This window comes from Mytilus galloprovincialis, chromosome 2, assembly GCF_965363235.1.
Source record: "Mytilus galloprovincialis chromosome 2, xbMytGall1.hap1.1, whole genome shotgun sequence".
NCBI lineage: Eukaryota > Metazoa > Mollusca > Bivalvia > Mytilida > Mytilidae > Mytilus > Mytilus galloprovincialis.
In genome coordinates, this window is record NC_134839.1 from 87060209 (window position 1) to 87069831 (window position 9623).

Consider the following 9623-nt stretch of genomic DNA (forward strand, 5'->3'; position numbering starts at 1 on the left):
TGCAAAAATTATTTGGGAGCAGGAATTTCAAATGTTGAGAAATGTACATTGAATATTTATAAACCAAAACAAAGATTTTCGTTACCTTGTAAGGTCAAAATCAATCATGTCCGCTTGGTTAGTACCTATATCCGGTGTACTGATGATATGTAACGGTTTATTTCTTCCTCTGTGATATTTTATCCTGAGGATAATTTGTCCCGGGAATTTTTTTCCAGGCATGGTATTTCACAGGTTGATTTTTTCCAGAGGAGTGAAAATCTATCTGTGTTATGCGGATAGTATGTACCGGTATATATTTGCCGTACTATATTTCACAGAACCGTGTGAAATAGAGTCCCATTAACTACTATGTAGGTTACTCACAATCAATATATACCTGACTATAATAATAAAATGTTTCACAAAGGTAGACTAAATTTGCATAATTTATCAAAGGGAGTTAATTATGAGCAATTTATATTTTAAAGACATTAATATAATATATTTCTGAATCTATTTTATAATGAAATTTTTCTTTGAATCTTATTTTTTATATATTCATTTATATAAAACGATGACTTACAACTTGATTTAATAAGACAGATAACATTTCACAGGTAAAAACTATCCAGCTGTTAAACATGCTTTTGTTCCAATATATTGTTATGCTATGATTTATCTGATTTCCATATACATGTAATCAACAACTACATCTCTGTCCCCAGACAAAACTATTTATATAGTTAAAAATATCATCATAATCAAATTCTTCTATTATTGTTAACAGTAGTAATGCAACTATATTTCTACCTTACTTTTAAATTTATATTTGTACTGAGATCTGAAAACAACTCACTTTTACATGAATTTCACTAACCTTATTTAATCATGATATTATTTTCACAATTACGATCTTTGAAATTACTTCTGGTTTTCTTCCCTATGTTTCATAATAATTTTCTTTTTAAAAGGATGATATTGACTTAAATATTTCAGGAAATTTTTTCAAGGATAATTTGTGAAATTATTTCCCATTATAATACATTTTTTTTTAACAATTTCGCTTTGTTTCAAATACACTATTATCATTTCATAGTATTTTTAAAGGATATTTTTTTTCTAATAACTATTCAATAAGTTAACTACCCAGATAGAATTTCACGGCAAAGGAAAAAATATCCCAGGGAAATATTTTCCTCCGGATAAAAAAATAACAACAACTACTGTGACATTTTTTCCTCCGGATCAAATTTCACCCGGATATAATTTTGCTTTACAGATACACGGTGATATTGATATATGGATGTCCGATACTTCATGAAAAACTATTTCCAAATTACCAGCAATGCAAACAGGGCTTTCAAAATTTGAAAATGAAACGATTATACCTATACATACCGTCATAATATAAAGGAACGATGTGAATGGATTCTAAAACATTATAGAGATCTGCTAAATTATATACAATCCAAATCCATGTCTAAACCTAATTCAAAAGATAAAATGGATTGAAAGAACAAACTTACTAGTTAAATGCAATCTAAACTAGAGGAACGAAATCAGAGACCAGATTGGATCCGCCCCTGCATGGTATCATATGGATTCAAAATTAAATGTGTTGAACACTATATAGTAATTAGGGGTATATCTGCAAAATAAATACATAAATAAACTCATCATAGATACTAGGACTAAATTTAGTATATATACGTCAGACGCGCGTTTCGTCTACAAAAGACTCATCAGTCACGCTCGAATCCAAAAAAGTTTAAAAGGCCAAATAAAGTACGCAGTTGAAGAGCATTGAAAACCAAAATTCCTAAAAGTTTTGCCAAATACAGCTAAGGTAATCTATGCAAAACAAACAAACTCAAAATATACACAATTTGGCACGACTTACACAACAAACTCAGTGGCGGTTCTAGAACTTCTCATAACAGGGGCTCCAGTCATGCTTCAGTGATTCCTTATATATTCAACCTATTGTCTTCCACAACCCCCCCCGCTCCCCTTGGATCCGCCTATACTATTGTTTTACTTCCTTTTTGAAACAATTTAGACTTATATGGGGACGAAGTCCCCAATTACGGTAGAAAAATCAATAAAAAAAAGAAAAAAAAAATCGGGAAAATTTTCCCGAATTTTTCATTCTACTAATGAACTATCCTGGTTCCCGGTACTACGTTCCAGGTATTAGCTATTAGCCATACTCTCTCACGAGGTCCCGGTACGGGGTTATTATTTAAATTTCAAAATGGACCGGAAGTTGGCATTTGGGAGTCCGCCTCAAGTAAACAAAAGCTTTAAATTTTGGCCTTAGGAGACAGAAAATAACAAAACGACTTTGCACATTTCTGCAAAAAAGTATTTTCTTTGATTTAAGACATTAATGATTTAAATTGGAACACAGACAAAAAATGTGCAAACGATTTATTCCAAGCACATCCAACGACAAGGACTTGTATGTTGGTCAGACCAATGTCAACCTATATGTAAGACTTAAGGCAGCAACCATTTGATTTTCTGGGGGGGGGGCTATGGTTTTTTTTTCTGGACAAATTTTTTTTTTTCGCCTACGGCGAAAAACAATCTATTTTTTTCGCGACAAGTCGAAAACAATTTTTTTCTTTCAATTTTAGCATTACATATAGTGGCAGCTGAGGGTGAAACAAACAAATTTTTTTTCTCAGAATCAAAAACAAATTATTTTTTTCTCCAAAAACTGGAAACAAACTTTTTTTTCCAAAAAAAACCATAGCCCCCCCCCCCAGAAAATCAAATGGTTGCTGCCTAATAAGCAGTTGATAAGTATCGGACAAGAAAGAATAAAGAAAAAAATCAAATTTGTTTGGCTGAATCACCGCAATAGTTTAACAATAAATGTATGACGACGGGCTATAATCATGATAATGTAAGCAGTAAGTTTTGAAGCAGAATTATATCATACATGTATGACCAGATATGACATATATGTGGGGAAATGTCTATATTGCATTTATACAAATGAAAAACATGAAGACCATCTGTTTATTACAGGTAATTTACACATATGGTCACATTTGCACCTGAAAATTTACTATGGGTGTAGACAAACTGGTGCATGACTTCAACTAAAAATGTTTAAATCCATCAGGTTTAATAATGTAACAAAAAAGAGTGACATTTGATATCTCAAGAGATTTGTATCCCCCCCCCCCCCCCCCCCCCCCCCCCCCCTTCTGACGGTTTCATTTGATATATGGTCCACTCTATATATCATGTTTTATATATATAGTTTGTTTGCAGTCTTCATAATTTGACATAAATGAGTTAAATGCACATGTAGTGAACTAAATATTTTATATTTATCTGACCACCAATTATTTTTAATGATGAAAACAAATTCATCTGTTTATTGATTAATGATACCATTTAGATCAATCAGCTGCTGCTACAGAACTTATTAGTTTTAAAAAACAAAATAAGAACTGAATAATTTTAATATAAATAATAATAAAAATTATATGTTATTTTATTTAGTTCATATTATGTTGTATTGTATACTTTGTTTTGTAATTAAAATGATTATTCTGCAAAGAAATGGGCAATAGATTAAATGCTGCATCTGGATATACATGTACATTGTAGACACAAGAGACTACAGATTTCATATTCTAAAATTTTGAAATATTTCTGGAATCACAGGTTTAAAGATGAATTGCAGTCTTCAGAGGGTTGAGTTTTAATTTCTTAATGTTGATTTAAAATTCTGAAGAAATTAATTGCACAATTAAACAAAGAATTAAGTATTATGTAGTCTGTGGAGAGTCCATCATCACATGTTTAAGTATACCTCTATTTTCTTCCCAAAAAAACCTGTTTAAGTATTACTATTTAAATTTCCACCACTAATTTTTTAACACCTAGCTATATAGATTAAGAACAGTGAAATTGTGATCGCAAACAGTTAAATTTTACTACCTTATATCATGTGTATAAAACCTTGAATTTTACAGCAAAATTTACTCCCACTACTGGGAAAAATCTGTTACGAAAGTATCGGTTGATAATATAAAGCCTTCATTTTAACATTTTTTCAGCAAATATGGATTTTAGACATAAATGTTTGCATCAAAGGCAAAAATTAACCTTCTATGCTATTAAAAAGAAGGAAAAAGTTCATTTTTTCCAATTTTACAAAAAATAAGATATAATCGATATCTAAACCTATATGTTTAATAGTTATCAAAGGTACCAGGATTATAATTTAGTACGCCAGACGCGCGTTTCGTCTACATAAGACTCATCAGTGATGCTCATATCAAAATATTATAAAGCCAAACAAGTACAAAGTTGAAGAGCATTGAGGATCCAAAATTCCATAAAGTTGTGCCAAATACGGCTAAGGTTATCTATGCCTGGGATAAGAAAATCCTTAGTTTTTCGAAAAATTTAAATTTTTGTAAACAGGAAATTTATAAAAATTACCACATTATTGATATTCATGTCAACACAAATTAAAAATTTTTGTATATTAAACTTCAAAATCACAATTTGTGACGAAACTATAAATTTGCTACTTATAGATAAGTGATTTTTTTTATTACTAATTTCAGTAGGTCCCTGGACTGGTGTTTGGATCTAGAATTTTTAAAGCTGGATCTAGCAAACTAACATTTATAATAATACAATGAAAGACTATGCATGAACCATATATTGTTGTCGTCGTAATCCGGCGTCATCGTCCACGTCGTCCAAAGACACTTAGTTTCCAGATAATAGCTTTAGTTAAGTCTATGATCTCTATGAAATTAAAACGCAAGGTTCGACAGCACAAAAGGAAGGTTGGGATTGATTTTGGGGGTTATGGTTCTAGCAGTTTAGGAATTAAACGCCTTAAAAGGGATCCAAATAGGCATTTTTCTAGTTTCCAGAAAGTAACTTGTATGCAAGTGTATGGATCTTTCTGAAATTGTACCACAAGGTTCCATACAAAAAAAGGAAGGTTGAGATTGATTTATGGGTTTATGGCCCTATAAACTTGTTAGGAATGAGGGGCCAAAAACAATACTTGTCTTATACTTTGATTTCAACAAAAAATCAAGATATGGGGTTCTTTGATATATACTGAATCTAACCATGTTTTTTTAGATTTTTTATTTTTCGGCCCTGTAATCAAATTGGTCCATATGAGGTCAAAAGGGTCCAAACTTAAACTTTGTTTGATTTCCTTAAAAATTGCATTTTTGAGGTTCTTTAAGGTGGTACCTAACACTGCAGGGAGATAACTCTGTAAAATCAGCTAAACGTTTTAATTACGTTGTGTTGTTAAGGGAATATCAAGCTTCTCAATGATCAAAATAAGTGTTTGTCAAACTGCTATATAACCTGTGTATTTTTTTCTGATAAAACGGTTGGTTCAAATTTGTTGAAATTTTTATATTTTTGTAAAAGGGTCAAAGTAAATACTTTGTCAAAATTTTAAAAAAATTAAACGAGCCAATTTAATTTTAGTCAAAGTGTTGGGTACCACCTTAAAATGCTGAATCTAACCATGTATTTAGATTTTGGATATTGGACCATAAAAGATAAATGTCCAATTTAAAAAAAATTAAGTTCTTTAATAGACCACATTCATTCTGTGTCAGAAACCTATGCTGTGTCACAATCCAAATTCAGAGCTGTATCAAGCTTAAATGCTGTGTCCTGGGATACTTGGCTGCCCAAACTGTTCAGGGTTCAACTTCTGGGGTTGTATGAACCTGCGCCCTGGAACATTTTATTAAATTTTATTATACTTAATTTGTTTGGTTGTTTTATCTTTGAGCAAATTTTAATTCATTTAAAAATATAGGACAACAGAGTTGGTGTATGTGGGTTCGATTCCCACCCTAAGCATTCATTTATATCAGCTGGTGCAAAGCGGGCAGTTTAGCTTAGTGGCCCCACACTGACTCTGTTGTTCCAATGTAAAAAAAAAAACACTTTCTATTTTTGTTTTCTTATCAAAGACAATGAAAATCAAAATCATGGTATACCTTTGAAAATTATACCAAAGAAAGTGAGATTTATACTCGGGTTGCATTCCCATAGGTTTCATTATACAGCTATAGGAAGCTATTATTAACTATGAAAATACAATGACTTTTAATAGGTATATTATATACATAATATACAAGGCATATTACTTTGAAGTACACAAAATGAAGTATGTGGGTTACATCAATTGCAATTCAAGCTGCTGCCACATAACTTGGATGCAATATACATATCTGACTCCCAAAGTCCCCTGTATATGTCCTTGTACATTGTATCACAGATCAAATTAATTCATGGATTGTTTTACAATAGTATTTTTTGTGGTCCTTTTTAGCTTGCCGTTCCGTGTGAGCAAAGCTTTACCAACCTCATCATTACAAATTAATACTCATGACCATGATGACCAAAAGAAAGAAATACCAACCAAAAAGCAAATTAGCTTTAAAAAAGAAAGAGTGCCACAAAAGTAGAGGCTCTCAAGAGCCTGTGTCGCTCACCTGACTCTACTTGGGTTTTTGAAAAAAAGATATTAATCATGACAGGTACTTAAATAATGATTGAGACCAAATTTGGTTGCATTCCATTCTGTGGTTCTCTTAAAGAAGATTTCCCTATGTTAAACTAAGTCCCCCGCTGGCGGCCATCTTGGATGATGGATCGGCTACAAAGTAACCACACTTGGTCAGCACCTCATAAGGAACAGTCATGCTATGTTTGGTTTCATTCCATTCAGCGGTTCTCTAAAAGAAGACATTTGTATGTATTTCCCATAGGGTCCTATGTTAAACTAAGTCCCCCGCTGGCGGCCATCTTGGATGATGGATCGGCTACAAAGTAACAACACTTGGTCAGCACCTCATAAGGAACATTCATGCCATGTTTGGTTTAATTCCATTGAGTGGTTCTCTAGAAGAAGTTCAAAATGTAAAAAGTTAACGACGACGGACGCGCGGACGACAGACGCCAAGTGATGAGAAAAAGCTCACTTGGCCCTTCGGGCCAGGTGAGCTAAAAATCAGCTTCAAACCAAACAACAAAAAATTACATAAAACTGAATCTTAAGTGATACATGAAATTGATGTAAAAAAACCCTAAAAAGAAAAAAAAATAAGAAATTAGAATACATTTATACTGCTGAGCAGTGTCCTATCCCATACATTTCAAATAGAATCCCAGATAATAGACCTCAACACTCAAATTATTCAAATAACAATTGCTGCTTTTTTTCAATGGATTTTTTTCTTCAAATAAGAATTCTATTAAATGAACCCTACTTTATCAAAAATATGTTTTTTCAAATAAAAAAAACAAATATTTGATGCCAAAACTTGGACTAGTAGAACAGAGAAATGAATAGACCTGAACTGATCTGAAAATCTAATGTCAGACTTATTTAAACTTCAATATTTTTTTTAGTATTCAATGTATTTTCTTCAACTGTAGATTTTGTAAAATGAAAAACAGATTAAAATTTAATCATGAAAAATATGTTTTGGGAACCAAAACTCTGACCTGAATGGTGAATTAAAATCTTAAATTGACCTGAAATTTCACTAATAAATTCCATTCATTTATTTTCTCGAGTAATTTCCTTGAAATCTAGATTTTGTCAAAAGCATTAATTGAATATACTATCAAAAAAAGATTTGATCGGAAATTATCTGGTCAATACAGGTATAATATTTTAATTGGCAGTGGCTATTTTACCGGCTCTGATTAAAATATTTCAATTCAAGCCGGCAAAATGGCCTATTTATCTAGAAAAGGCTGTTTACCAGCAACATAGTTAATTTGTTATTTTGAAGGGTCTTTGTATCAAAGAGTGAAATTTAATATTTACTTTTGAAAAGTACTATGACAGTGTGCATGGTCGAAGGGCTGATCCCGAAATCAAGGGATTAATAATATGAAATCCCGAGGTCCCGAATTTAAAGAAATCCCGATATCGAATTTCGAAAAAAGAATTCCCGGATCCCGAAAGGATTGATCCCTAATACCAAGCTTAAAAACACCTGATCCGGGCCCTGGAGTCCCGATTTGTCATATAACATATGACCTCGGGGCATTATTCACTATTTCTATTTACTGAGTGTTCTTGCGATCAATGTGCCACCTTGAATAAGAATGCGAAGTCATATGTTATAGGACTAGAGCCCCGATAAATGTCCGACCCACCTCATATATACATGCATCATATGAAAATAAAACTCAGATTTATTAATTGTTGGTTAAAAAAAAAGTTGAAAATATCATTGCATCATAAATTTGATAAAACATTATACAATATAAGAAAGTCAATCACATAGCTTCAAAAATCATTTTTTTGAAATTAAACTTGCTTTTGAAACAACTGGTCAGTTATTTGAATTGCATGCACATACATGTATGCGTAAACAGAATAGTTTTTAGTTTGGCTTCCGTTTACCTCATGCCAACACAATAAACATATTTTCTATTTTTCCAGCACCCGCAACACAGTCACGATATTGCTGTTGCCGATAAATTAGCCATTTCAGAGATATATTATTCAGAGCCGGCAAAATAGCCACTGCCACTTTGATTTCCTCGCTAAGGTCCGAGTTTTGACAATGGTCAACAATATTTTTCATAATTTCTTATTAAATATTATATAGAACTTTTTGATAAAGTTGAAGAAAATCCATTGAAAAATAAAACAGTAAAAATTTGAAGTTAGAATAACTGATACTATAGTATGATTTCAGGTACGTTCAGGTCTCATCATTTCTCTATTCAGATCTAAGTTCTGGAATCAAAAACTAGTTTTTTTTTTATTTATACCATTTCATTTTTTCTTTTCATTTGTTCCTGTTTATCTTTTTAATTATGATGTTCAACTTGGCAAATAACATCTTCGAGAGACGGATCTCGGAATTCATAATGTGAGGGGCGTCTTCTAAGACGCCAAAATTAAAAAGTTCGCCAATAGACGACGTTTGGTTTAGAAATACCTCCGATTTTGAAGAACGTTGTAAACAAGTTCAAGGTAACGTGAAGTTCGTCCCGGTCGTTATATTGGTATATGTGTAACATACTGAATATTGCGATCGGGAACCAGTCTACTAATGAACTCAAAATCGTTAACTTTTTTTTTCAGATCTACTTCCTGTTCCGGTTGTGTTGCTTCCTGTTCCGATCTTATTTGCATGAGACTTTGAATAAAATGTATATTTATCAACATATCAACAAATATTGGAAAGAGTTCAACACCCAATCATTTTTAATAATTGTTTGATATGAAAAAAACGTTACCTGATAACAGCGTTTCTTTGTTTACATTGAATATGACGTCATAACTTAAATAACGTCACAACTAAATCCCTAACAACAGAACCAATATCGGAAACGTTACGGTATTTCCGTTTCTTTTATCAACATGTTTGAATAGAAAAAAAATTAATACAGACTTCGTCCCCATTCACAGGTAATGCCTGCCTCATATTATGGGGACGAAGTCCACAATTACGGTAGAAAAATCAATAAAAAAAAAAAAAAAAATTTCGGGAAGATTTCCCGAATTTTTCATTCTACTAATGAACTCAAAATCGTTAACTTTTTTTTTCAGATCTACTTCCGTTTCCGGTCTTGTTTGCATGAGACTTTGA